We start from the raw sequence: 15000 nt of genomic DNA, 5'->3' as shown, positions 1-15000 counted from the left end.
TAAGATCTATCTAATAAAGCAATTAACTTCCTTACAAATGAATGCAAGAAAGGGTCGAACCACTAAATTAAACAACTACTTAAACTTAAATCCCCGGCAACGGCGCCAAAAACTTGATGTGTGAAATCTAGTTATAAAATTTATAAACACGAATCACTGGAAAACTGATTACAACACACTTACGGGCAGTGTACCCGTTCGTATGCAGTATAGTAAACCGGTAAATCCGAGATTGTTCACAAGGACTTTGTTAAGCAATTGTTAAAGTAAAATGATTCAAAATAAAGGGGGTTTTTATAGCCGAGTTGCCACGTTGCAAAAGTTAGTAGAAAAATCAGTAATCCCCCAGGATTAATCAAAAAGATAATTTTGGTTGTAATTTATGACTCAGGAGATTTAAAAGTCATCCATCTTGACCTAGCTCAACAACATGTTTGGATTGCACATTAATGAAGTTCAAATTCAAATTAAGTTGATAAAGATAATCGTGACAAAATAAAGACACAAACTGGTACCACCAACGTTTGTAAAATCATTTAAATAACCTAATTAATCAGTTCCTTTGTAAAAGCTGGTACCACCAACGCTTAAAACAATTTCCCCAACCAACTAGTTTGTTTGACTATCGAATTAACAATTGTACCTATTTGAAGATAACGTGGTACCACCAACCGTTACACAACACGTTGACAAAATAACTCCTTTTATTAAATGACATTCGCTATCATACCATGAACTAGTGATAACTGTTTCTAGATCAACAATTAATAGAAAATCACATACGTATTCAACTAGTACCACTAACGAAGAACACATATGCCACCAACATCAAATAATAATTAATAAGGAATTAAATCATCAAGATCTCGACACAACGATAATTAAAATCAACTTTGAATTAATAAAATAGTGCAATCCTACATATTGTCTCACTCCATCAAGATGTATGATAAAGTATTTAGCTACTCATAATGAAAGAATGAAAACAATCGATAATTATTGCAAACATATTGTACCGATTGAAGAGATAAATCCAATGAAGAGCTAGAATCGTAAACGGAATGATGAGATGAATCCAAAAGAGATTATGACCTTCAAAGTTGTTCAAGGGGATGAAAATTTGCTTTTTCAAAACCCTAAAATTGGCTAAGTCTAAAAAAAAACTAAAAAGATCCGTCCAAAAAAAGCAAAAATAAGTATTTATATGATTCAGGGCTTAATGGCCGTAAGCAAAAGTAACGGCCGTTATACAGGTCCGTTAAGCCTCTAACGTTCGTTAATTTCTTCAGCTTATAATCTTTGCAACATCAGTCCTTCAGGCTAATGCCAGTTAACTTATTTAACGGTCGTTCCAGTGGTTGTAGCATGACAGCCATGACATCCCCTAATGGCCGTTAGTAACTGACGATTGTTTTATCTTTGATCCTTTAACGAGAGTTAAGCTCATTTAAGCATAATTTCTTCACTTTTAGCATAGCCTTTCATCACATCTTGCATCCGGTTCAAACACAAACTTCACTTCATCCTTTTTAAGTCGTTTTTAGCCATTACACGTGCTATAACCTGAAATCACTTACACATACCATAAACGCACCAAATGTATACGATAACGACTAAAAAACCAAACAAAAGCCACTAAATACATTGTGGGAAATGGGTATAAAATACGACATATCATTGGTGGTTCTTTAGAAGGCAAAAAAGACGCATTCACCCTCACGTGAAAGGCACGTGAGGGTGATAACGGTATGAAAATGACGGCAGTTATTTTAAATGATCAAACCTGAACATTATCCTTCTATAAAGTATTATCTCTTAGGTTTTGAAAGTTAAAGGACGAAACCTGACTGTTTGGACAAACCACAAGGACGATTTGTGTCGATCACTCTAATTGGGCAGTATATTCTTAGTTTTTATTCGCACCATAACAATTTAAAAATATAATTACATGATTATGTACATTTAATCTTAACTATAATCTCCTCTCATAGGAAGCAACACATTATAGTTTATTAGATTTTAGATCCGTTTCTAATACACGGAGTTTATGACATTAGCAATATTAGATGTTCATACATGTAACTCATAAAAGCTTGTAAGTCAAAGTTGAAAATATATGAAAAACCTAATTGTTCAATTTAAATGTCAAGAATGTTAACAAATAAAATAGAAAATAGTGTAATAAAGGAACATTAGAAGCATATATGTCATGATTATACACAAAGAGGGGGAATTTGTACCTTTATAATTAAGATAAAACATGAATTGTCAATCGAGCTTGAATACCATGGATATAAGGAACCATGTTAGTTGGATTTGGAATTCGATTAAGATAAAGCATGAATCCTATTACTAATTTTATATATTTAGCTATTATTCTATTGGAAATATATTAGTTATCAATCCTAATTTATTATATTGGAATTATTATTAGAAAGTTTAAATTAGTGATAAAAACGAAAAAAGTGTAATTTAAAGTCAAATATGAAAGCAAAAGTCAAACTACAAAAATCAAAAACCGTGATTGGTCGCTAATTTATTAGATCAACTATCTTTTAGTATATAAAAATAAACATAATAAAGATAAAGATTATTCTATTCAATATATATTAGCTACTACTCTTACTTTAGAAAAAAAAATACATTTTTGGTACCTGCGTCTGTCAAAATTTTCACTTATAGTCTTTAAGTGAAAAGATTACATTTTTCATACCTGAAGTTGTTTTTTTTTTCCATTTTTGACACCAAACACATATGCCGTTTGTTTTTTCATTAACGTCCTTACGTGACTAACACGTGAAGGTACCAAAAAAGAAATTTTTTTAACTTAGAGACTATAATTGGACTTTGACAACTTCAGGTACCAAAAATGTAATTTTCTTAAAAATTAATGACTCTGGGTTTTTTAAGAGTTTATTTAATTATTTTAACACATTTAAGCTTTGGGTTTTTATCTACATTATATTATAACATATATGCGAGTACTATTTTTAAAATATTTTAAGGTTAAATCATAAACATACGAATAACCATTATTAAAAAAATCTCATAAAATGTAAACCTGTGAACAACTTTATCGGGTTTTGTAACGAAGCGGAAGATTTCTTTATTGACAAACTTTTGAATCAATCGCCACACAATATACATAATCGTCTCCACAAGCAATGACTTGTAAGCCGAATTCAATTGTTACACAATAGAGCTAAAATAATATGTTTTTTTTAATAAGTTATCCGTATGTTTATAACTTAACCTTAAAAGATTTTAAAAATAATACTCATATATATATGTTATAATATAATGTAGATAAAACTCTAAATCTTAAATATGTTAAAATAATTAAATAAACTCTTAAAAAATTCATAGTCATTAATTTTTGAAAAAATTACATTTTTGGTACCTTAAGTTGTGAAAATTTTCAATTATAATCTCTAAGTAAAAAAGTTTTTATTTTTGGTATCCTCACGTGTTGGTCACATGAGGGCGTTAACGAAAAAACAAACGTCCGATGTGTTTAGTATCAAAAATAGAAAAAAAAACAACTTTAGATACCTAAAATGTAATTTTTTCACTTAGAGACTATAAGTGAAAATTTTGGCAACTTCAGTTACCAAAAATATAATTTTCTCAATGTGACACATAGAAGGTTTTAAATAAATTAGTTCTAAAATTGAAGTGATTATAATGTATTGGAAAAACTTAATGTGATTGTATGAAATATATATAATTTTTACGGGTTTGAGTCTGGGGATCGGAAATTTATGGTTTCTCATCCCCGTTCTCATCCCCATCTGCCCCATCGAGGAATAGAATTACAGTCTCTTACCTGTCTCCATTTCCGGTCAACTCGGAAATTCCTGATCAAACCGGAGTCGGATATTGAGTTCTCCATTGGGTGCGAATATTTTTGTCATCCTTGATCTAAACACAAGTTTTTGTACTTTTGACACATCCCTGAATCTAAAAATCATTATCGTCTACTATCAATTAACATATTTCATAGTATACAATTGTGTAAATCATAACATTATTATATACGAGTAATAATCTTGTTGTATATGTAAAGGTTGAGTATTGTAAAACATGTATTAAAGTGAAATAAATAGGGCAAGATCTTGATCTTTAGATTATGGTTAAATTGATGCACAAACATTCCCAAAGCAATTGATGCACGATAATTTTCAATGAAAATGAACCTTTTATTTTATTTGTTTTATTTTAATACTTTATTTTACCTAAAACCTGTATATGTATATATTACCACATAAACAAAACTTATAGAAGACTTGTGCTCTTCATATGAATTTCAGATTTCCCCACCTCTATATGTAACCCCACCAAATTAAACCACTTACATACAATATAAGTGATCATATAACTATTTATTCAATTGTGAACTAGCTTTGTACCCGCACGATGTAGCGGGACATAAGAATAAAACACTGGTTAAGTAGTGGTACTGTGTTATTACATGAATGTATGATTCAACTCAAGTGTTTATTAGTCCGGCAGAATGTGCAAATCGCCGTTGTTGTTTTAGAGTGAGCGTAATTATGTTGATCGATTATTAAATTCAATAACGCGTACGTGTTTTTTTGGTATACTATGTGAACAACTTTAGGGAAGGGAAGGGAAGGCCAGGACACGCGTAAGGGTTTTTTTAAGGGTATTTTTGAAATTTAAGGGATAAAGTTTTGATGGTAGTATAGATTAAAAGGATAAATTAGAAATTTTAGGAGGTAGTTTGTTTATATAGATAATATAAAAGATATATTTGCACACGTACAAGAATGCAAAAGGAAAATTACTGAATATGGGAACATGATGCTCCACATCCACGCAATATGTTACAAATTCATTATATCTTCAAGAATATGAACTTAATATTGCATGGCCAATATACTTATGTGGGAACGACTTATGTCTGCAGTCGAGCTAGCAAGCTGGCTAATATCCAAGTACATTGGAATCAAAAAATTAGTTTTATAATATAATGAACCTCCCGTGGTTTTTCTTCGAATGTCTACTGATCAGCATCGGATGTAATGAGACTCGATTATGATAACTAATTACCTTCGTTGGAGAAGGTCTTCACAGTATGACGATGAAGAGACATGTTCTATTTGACAATTGTCATTAGAAAATAATTAGCTTTATAATTGTTATATACCATATATATTATGTAAAGACTAATTTACCCCTAGCTTACTTCTTAAGCTTTTTTTTGAAAATTAACTTTTAATCAAAAAAAAACGACACCGACTCCACAATTGTGGAGTGGCTCGGATATTTACAACTTATGTACAAACATTGAACTTATTCCAGTCTTTTAAAGTAGTATTGCAATTCCTAGATCTATGTTTGAACCATAAGAAACTAGTTGCCTTGATCTCTTGAAAAACCTTTTCGGCCCAAGTCTTCTCGCCATTGAATCTACTATTGTTCCTTGCATGCCATATGCTACCAACACGAAACAAAAATGACTCCCTTGAGAATCTCTTTCGCTCTCCTTCCAAGTCCAGTGTGTTCTTCAATTCCAAATAAATCCTTGATCGAGAAGAAGAAAAGAGGAGGTACCTTGCACCATGTATTGACCTTGTACCAAATGATACTAGACAACTCGCATGAACACAGAAGGTGTTCCAAACTTTCTTCCATACCATTGCAGAGAACGCAATCGAGGCTATCGAAAACAATGTTCCTTTCCTTTAACGCAAGCATTGTTGGAATCCTGTTCATAGACACTTTCCAAATAAACCAGAAGCAGTCCTTAGAAACCCATTTAGGTCCCTTGATCACGAACCTGTCTCCATAGTGATTACCACTTCTTAAGCTAATGTACTCTATATAAAAGTTAAGCCCCCTGTTAATTGAATACAGACACACATACAATACAAAATTCTTTCTGTCTCCATTCTATTATTGTTGTTAATTGTTATTATCATTGTTTGATTCAAGATCATCAAATTTCTAACAATAATGCCTTTTATAATGTCTTTGTAAGAAGAAAGTAACAAGAATATGGAAGGTGATGGCAAGTTGCACTCTCTTTTATAACTATTACTCCGTATAATATTATTCTTACATGTATTTATAGGTTTTTAATAACTTTTTACATTAGAGCAAAAGGTTTACCAAAGGCTTGTTATAAAAAAACCCTTTTGATCCATGACTTAACCATTCACTAAGATAATACTTGACTCCAATCAATTACAGAAAGTATAGTTGCAAAACTACAGTTATACAAATAATACAATACATGAAGGTATAGAATGTAATCATCTTTTGTCTCATGAAAAGGCTAAGAAATTTATTGAGATAAAAGTGCACGTGTGAAAATCTAATCTTCACATGGGTGGACCATTGCTTAAAACACACACCTGGATTGGGACCCATTTGATTACCTTCCAACATCAAAACACCACCCAACGAACCCAACTACAACTAACTCAATCAGATTGGATGTCGAACCACCCAACGCATCATCCATCCATCAGTTGATGTGTGTACCCTTTTACAAAGTCGAACCATTTTTCACCATTTGGCAGTTTGGCACTAGAAAAGTTCAACTTCTATATACCTCAACTTTTATAACCTTTTCCGGTACCACCAATACATAAACATTTTGACGAGATACATGTTTCATTGTAAAGAGCTACAACGGCAAAATAAGTTACAATATTCTAATATCCTATTTTTTCCATTTAAAATTCCATTTCTTTGTTAAGTTTTGTCTCGAAATTCGAAAAGATGAGCCATTTTTTACTATCTGAACATTCTAAAAGGTTTTATTCACGGCCAGTTCCAGCTAATTTTCTTACCATCTATAGACTTGTATATTCAAACCTCACACCTTTTGTAAGGAAACATAACTCCATCCTACTACTACAACTTCTAATATGAGAAATGATAGATATTATATGTATAAATGTTGTAGTGTGGATCATAATCCATAAATCTCTAAACGATATTCAATGTGCAAAACATTTATGCATTTAACAACATATTAAATATATAGGTTTTAGGTAAAATAAAATAAGTATTAAAATAAAACAGATAATACAATAAGTTTTTTTCACTGAAAATCATCGTGCATCAATTGTTTTTTGATTTTCGTGCATCAATTTAACCATGATCTAAGGGTCAAGATTTTGTCTTACTTATTTTACTTTAATACTTGTTTTACAATACTCACCTCCTACGTATATATTTAGAGGAATAATATTTATTATTTCTATTTTAATATATTTTTATGTACTTGAGTCACATTTCATTATAAAGAAATTTTTTGAAAAAGAACTTCGAGAATTAATATAAAACAAATAATTAAGTTGAGTTACTAAACTTTTCTCTTTCTTTGAAATGATCTTATAAAATATGACAAAAAAAAAAAGTTTAAACGTAAACCGTTCATATTCATTTCCTTTTTGTGATTACTTTATGTTGCAAGGATAGATATTTTTAGGGTGTTCATCAAAACATTCAAACTGTTTAATCAGTAATCAAATTAAGATATTCTGATCCTTTTAATTAGGTTGATTTTATAAATTCCAACCAGCCAATCTAAGTTTTGAATAACAAGGTTATATAGTCCTGCCAGCCAATTTAAGTTTGAGCTACGAAGCCTATCACCAAAACTTAAACTAGACCGCACTGAATTAAAAGTACAATAGAAAGTTTATCATAGTCCTATAAAATATGCAATTCTGTCATTCCATTGATCCATTCCATTATCTTATCCTACTATATATCTCTAAAAGGAGAAATAATGATGATATAAGAAAGGGATTAATTATGGGAATACCAATATACTTTCTCATTTGTACACGGTTGCCCATTATACTTTTTTATTGATGAGGTTTACTCACATACTTTTTTTTTACACGGTTGACCAATATTACCGACTATCACAGGTAAACTGATCAACTTTGGGTCAACCGTGTACAAAAAAAAAAGTATCTGGGTAAACCTTATCAATAAAAAAATATAATGGGCAACCGTGTAAAAATGAGAAAGTACGTTGGTCTTCCCATGATTAATCTCTTTCTTATATCAACGTTCTTAATCAACGTTCGTAAACATGTATTTTTAATCAACACAACTATATATTATTTCGTAATTAATCCAATTTTAATCAACGTTCGTAAACATGTATTTTTAATCAACACAACTATATATTATATTGTCAATTGTTTCCTTACATTCTATTTTCATAATTATGTTCATATTATAACTATACTCTTACACACAACTCAACATCGTTCTAATATAGATCATTTTTAAACCACACGTTAAAAATGAAAATAATATAATTCATCTCGGACGTACAACGCACGGGTCTTAAGACCTCGTTACAAAGAAAAAATAAGTTTTATGGTCGGGCACCAACATTCATTATTATTGGGTTGCAATGATATGCAACATCCACAACATCAAAATGTTCAAAATTTTTGTATTTTTGGTTTCGTATGAAATATTTGGTTGTTATCTCTTTTTTAATAAGAAAGATTCGCATGTATTAAGTATGCGGGATCATTCATAAGATATTTTTTTAGCCATACATCACTACTTATTTTTTTTATTAATCACGAAAAGGCCAACGTACTTTTCCATTTATACACGGTTGCCCATCATACTTTTTATTGATGAGGTTTACCCACATACTTTTTTTTATACACGGTTGAACCAAAATTAACCGGTTTACCTGTGATAGTCGATAATATTGGTCAACCGTGTACAAAAAAGAAAAGTATGTAGGTAAACCTCATCAATAAAAAAGTATAATGGGCAACCGTGTACAAATGGGAAAGTACGTTGGTCTTCCCGTGATTAATCCCTATAAGTGAAAGGACCAGACTCGATAAACCGAAAACATGAAATATATATATATATATATATATTTATATCCCACTACGCCGCAGTGGGTCGAGGACTCCCCACTGTGCCGTAGTGGATATCCTCGGCCAGAACTTGAACATGACCCACTGCGCCGCAATGGGTTCGACACATCTCCCACTGCGCCGCAGTGGGAAGAACCAAAATTGTTTCCGTGGGATTCCACTGCGCCGCAGTGGGCAAAGTCACGGACCACCTGACAGCAACCCTAAAACTCATTTCGACCATGAACAACTTGTAACCATCAAATTTCGAACCAACAGCTGAAAGACACTTTCTAGAGATTTATCACAACTTCATAGACACATTTTAAACACAATTACAACATAGTTTGTTTCATAAATCGAAGATCAACCCTAACGGGTCATTTACCCGTTTTAGCAACAATATCGCCCAAATGCGACCATACCAACTTTCAAAAACTTTACAACTTGAGCATTTACAGAAAATGTTACCGAAACATGACTCCAAAAAAAAATGTACCATAAGCCAAAGGAGAGGGACAACTAGGTATCTACACCAAAAGATTGTCATCCATCCAAGGATAACCTAAATACCTTCAAGAACTTCCAAAGGTTACTTCAAGCTCTAATTCAGTTTTCTTCAAATCAACAACACTAGTTCCTTCTTCCGAAACTACCTATAAGAGTGTAAACAACTAAAATATAAGCAAAGGCTTTGTGAATATACTTGCATAAATTTACGAATACGAAGAAGGGCATAGTACAAGGACTTTCACATGTAACCTATGGCATCGTCATGTCACATTTACATATTCACCTTGCACACAAACAATACATATATGGATCCATATAAGCTAAACAATCATATCTATCGGGATTCTTAGGCCCCGGAGGTTCTTAAGCCTCATATCACATCAACTATCGGGATTCTTAGGCCCCGGAGGTTCTTAGGCCTCATAAACAATGTCCCACATGGGCTTCATGCCAAATCAATTACCATGCTTGGAACATTCACATCTCATGGTAATTGACCCAATGTAAACATAAGGGTATGCAAATATACTCACCTCCTCCGCAACAAAGACAACAAAGCTAAACAATAATGCTCAACAAGCTCAACCTATGATCATATCATAAAATGCATAAGCTTTTATTCACAATTTGACTAGCTTAACCTAGCCATACACAATTACTAGCCTTTTCTAAACCCAAGACCCAAGCCATTTGTCATTGAGTTACTTTCATTCTTATAATAACACTTGGTAGCTCATTCTACCATTTTTCATCATCTTTTCAATAACTAGCCAAAAAGATTCATCTTTTCTCATAACTTTAATTTATCACAAGAGCTTATCAATTTCATAATCAAACACATTATATAACTCAATGACAACTAGGTTAACTAAGAAATTGGGAAAAATTAACCATAAATCATTTCTAGTAAAAGCCCCCAATTTGGTTCATCCATGAACCTAATTTCAAAATAAAAGATAAAGCTAAATTTGGGGAAATTCCTTACCTCAACAACGAAGACAATTACTTAGGGTTTTTAATTCACAATTCCTTTCTCTTTTCTCCAAATTTTCAGCCACCACCAAAACCCACAACCCTAACTTTTGATTCTTAAATGGAGATTATAAGTTGGTGATGTTTGATACAATGATTTCTCTTTTGAATTAGAAGAATTAAGCTTTTGATTTTGAAGAGAGGAGATGGAATTGCATGAAGATGTAGAGATGAAGAGAAGTGGAATATGACTCATAAATCATATGGATGGCTGGCACTTTCAGGAGATGCCACGACTCATCCCACCTTTTTGTGGGTATTTTACCCGCTATCCGCTAAAGTTCCAACTAAATTAACCCCATATCCAAAAATAAAATACTAGGAAATTAATTTAATGTCAAAACTATAAAAATGGGTTAATTTCTTTTACCTTAAAATCTTCGGGGTATTACAATAAAAAAAGCTGAAGTATCAGCCATCTAGACTCACCAACAATATTTTTCCTTATTTCATCATGGTGCCATGATCTGCTAACCAAAAATATAATCAATTAGTATCAATAACAAGGGATATGGATTCATGGTTATAAATCATGTTATTATATATATAATCTGTTTATAAAAAATAAATGCATTTTACTCAAATATTAATTATTTCACCTTATCTATAATCCTTTACAAAACATATTGGACTCCCTATTTTAGGAAATTCAGCAATCTTTTCAATATCTCCATATTGCCCCTAATTCACACATTACCTCTAATTCTATATCTTTAAACACAATTAGACAAACACCCTAGCAAGATCTAACACAGAATCACTTCTTTCTCTCATTTTTATTTACACACACGCATATCGATTCCTCCTCCACTGTTTTCTATTATTATCACCGTTTAACTGCCGCAACGCGCGGACACCCATCCTTGTTATATACAAACTTATTCAACACATCCACATTTTACACGGGATTTAAATTCAACTGTATTTTATATTAAACTTCTTCACCTTATAAAAAGCTTTCTAATCATCATTTTCGTTAAATTTGTTAATTTTATTTGAAAATATTAATTGAGTGATCCATTGTAGGAAAAATAACCTTGGAATGCATCTCGCTAGGGATCAGTAACAAAGCTCGAGGTAACTGACAACTTGGGATGGGGGGAAGAAGATTATGGAAACACTTACTCGAAATCTCATTTATCAGATTCTATTGTGGAAGACATATAATTTTTTCTGAAGAATTCGTCATGATATATCTGATCCATGCCTAATATCATGAAAGGGGGCTGGGGAGCGAGCATTTACGGGAACAATAAATAACACTAAGAAAAATAATTAGAGGGATTGAAAGTTCAGGTTTTTTTTTTTGAACGGCAAGGCAACTATATATTATAATGAAAGGCCAACTAGCAAGTTACTAGTGGTCAAAAGAGTACATTATCTAGACCTCGCCTGAAACTTTAACTACTAAGACTGCATAAAGATTGGAAAAAAAAACTTGTGTATGGTGACCCAAGACATAAGAAAAAACCTCATCAACTAAGGCCGAGCCACCGGTTTTCACTTCTTAATGTTTTTGATTCAGTCCGAAACAAGTTTCAGGAACCCGCAAAAAACAAAAAGAAACAAGAAATAAAGACAACAACTATCAGAGGGGATCGAAAGTTCGGTTTTATTTTTATTTTTATTTTTTTGCAATTCTCGTAGTTGTTATCTCGCGAAGGGTCTAGAATATGTTGTATTGGTAAGCTAAAGATTTGTAATTGTAAATGTATTTATACATTTAGCCTCAAGCGTTTTGCCAATTGTCATTTCTAATAAACGGTTAGATATATTGACATGTTTACTAACCATAAGTAATGGATTTAAATATAAAATGATATATCGTCAATTGGTTTGGTTTTTTAGTTGGTTTTTGCATATAAAACCAAAACCTTAACTGGTTCATTGTTAAAAAAAACCAAAATCAAACCCATCGATCCGGTTCATTTTTTTACAAAAAACATCATTCAGGTTTTTTCAATTTTTGGTTTTCCTAGTATTGTAACACCATTAAAAATTGTAATAACTATTATTTACAAATTCAATTAGGCAAGACAATCTTCATCCGACCGAATGAAAACTTACACAAAAGATTTATTTATTTTTTCTCTATTGTATCCTGTTGTATCAAATACCTTCATAATGTTTATTAACATAGTACAATAAGACTAAATTGATGTTTATTAAAAGAAAAATCATATTAGTACAATATCTTTTGATTAATTTACCAAAATCATGCATCAAGTACTTGTATAATATGCTATATATAATTTATACAACATGGTAAATTAATAAAAAGAGATGATACTAATATCACCTCCTTTATTAAAATATATAGTATTAGACTAGAATAGATTTGTTGGATTTTTTTTTCTGGAATGAATAGATATATAGGGGAATTTAAGACATTGAGGTTGGATTTAAATCTCAGTGTAAATTTATTGTTCTTTGGGCTGAAGACAAAGGTTTTTCCTAAGAAATAGCCATGTTTTCCATTGTATTAAAGTTGTATATATGAAAAGACAATGTCGTTAAGCATAAATTTGACGTTAAAAAACAATGTATATATGAATAAGGTTTATGCGAGAACTTTTAAATTAAAACTTGTTATGTACATATAACATCCCAAACCATTTTATAATCGAAAATCATAAAAAAAAAAAAACAAATTGAAACTTAATATTAAACAAGTTGGAATATTTTATACTTAGAAAAAAATATTGTAAATTTTCGCCAAAAATCAAAGTTGTCAAATTTGAAAAACAACAAATGGAATCCTCTTTATATGTTAATATAAGACTTCTAAACAAGTTTCAAGTCTCGAAAAAGTCAAATGAATCCCGACAAAATTTTAAAAAAGTCAGAAGGTTTAGACAGTCGATGTTCTAGCATCGGCCGTAAACATCGGCCATCAAAACAACAACGGCCGTAAAATTCAGTTTCGTAAATTATGACACTAAGGCTGTGTTTGATAAATATGAATGGTTTAGTGCTGAATGATTCAATATACTGAATGATTCAACAACTCTGAATGAATATGATTCTGAATGATAAAAATTGTTTGATAAAGATTTTGAATAAATACTCTAAATAATATAAATTTACAATATTACCCTTTAATCGAATAGCATAAATGATACAACTTAAAATATAGTATACAAACATTATAAACATGATAATTTGCATACAATACTCAACATCTTCAATAATATACTATATTAAATAATCACATCATCAATCTAGTTCGATATCATCAACACCATCAATCCAATTTGAAACATCATCTTTATTAATTATTACTAGTACTATAGTTCTTACCGTAATATTAGTTATAGGAACAAATCTGCAAAGATAAAAAAGAGTAGATATCAAACATATATATAAATACCTACCTTCCACCAGCAGCAATTTATATTATTTTTATAATTATACTTATACAATATTATATTATATATTATATTTTAAGAGAAATAAAAGGGGGAAAAAAAATCATAAATGGTCATCATAGAATAATGATATAAAAACAACACAAGAATTATTAACAGACTTCGTTGCATTCTTATCGCCTCCAAGATTATAGTGATGGTTATGATGCTATTTTGAGATTTCCAATTTCCATTTCCATTATTATTATTATTATTATTATTATTATTATTATTATTATTATTATTATTATTATTATTATTATTATTATTATTATTATTATTATTATTATTAATGAGATTATTTATTTATTACGAGTATGTTGTTATTCTTGTAGTTTGAAAAAAAAAATAATACTGATATGTAGGAATAAATAAACAAAAAAGAACCATGTAGATCCAAGTTAAGCAGGAGAAGCGTTAAAAGGGAAAAAGGACATGATGTAGTCGAGGGCAATAAAGACAAATATGGTTGCTGAATGGTTTTGGGGGTATTTTAAAGATGAACAATTCAAAATCATTTAAGTTTCATTCAGCATCATTATGTCATTCAGTGGTGGGAAACAAACACTTGGGTTGCTGACCGAATCAGCATTCAAAGACGAATGGTTTCATTCAGTACAAATCAAACACACCCTAACTATCTCCAGGAGCGACTGTCAACATCGACCATCAGATATAAACATCCGTCAACTGCAGTTTCGACCAAAACATGTACTTTTTGACATAATTCAATTTATGACTCGATTCCAAACCTTCCAAACACTTTATCTAACTAAATAAGCTGAAAACATGTGATTAAACATTTCAAAATCCTTCACTAACTAAATGAACCAAAGTTACAAGCAAATAGAACATTTATCCAACATTACCAAAGTTTTTCAAGGTTAAGGATTCCAAAGTTTATAACTTGCAAACCATGACATTAAAACTATCATTTACATTATACAATTTACAAGCTTGGGCTACCTGGGAGCACATGGACATTCGGGATCATCTAACCATCAAAAGCGAGAAATGGTAAGAAACATCTTACCCAAAAGTTTCACACAAAAGTTCTTCAAATGGGTTCACTTCTTAACCACGGCTACTACCTTTCCCTATAAGATGATAAACACTAAAACGTAAGCAATGCTTAGTGAATGTATACATATATGATCATAATCTAGCTA

This window comes from Erigeron canadensis, chromosome 8 (assembly GCF_010389155.1).
Source record: "Erigeron canadensis isolate Cc75 chromosome 8, C_canadensis_v1, whole genome shotgun sequence".
NCBI classification, from domain to species: Eukaryota; Viridiplantae; Streptophyta; class Magnoliopsida; order Asterales; family Asteraceae; genus Erigeron; species Erigeron canadensis.
Note: the sequence above shows the minus strand (reverse complement) of the source record.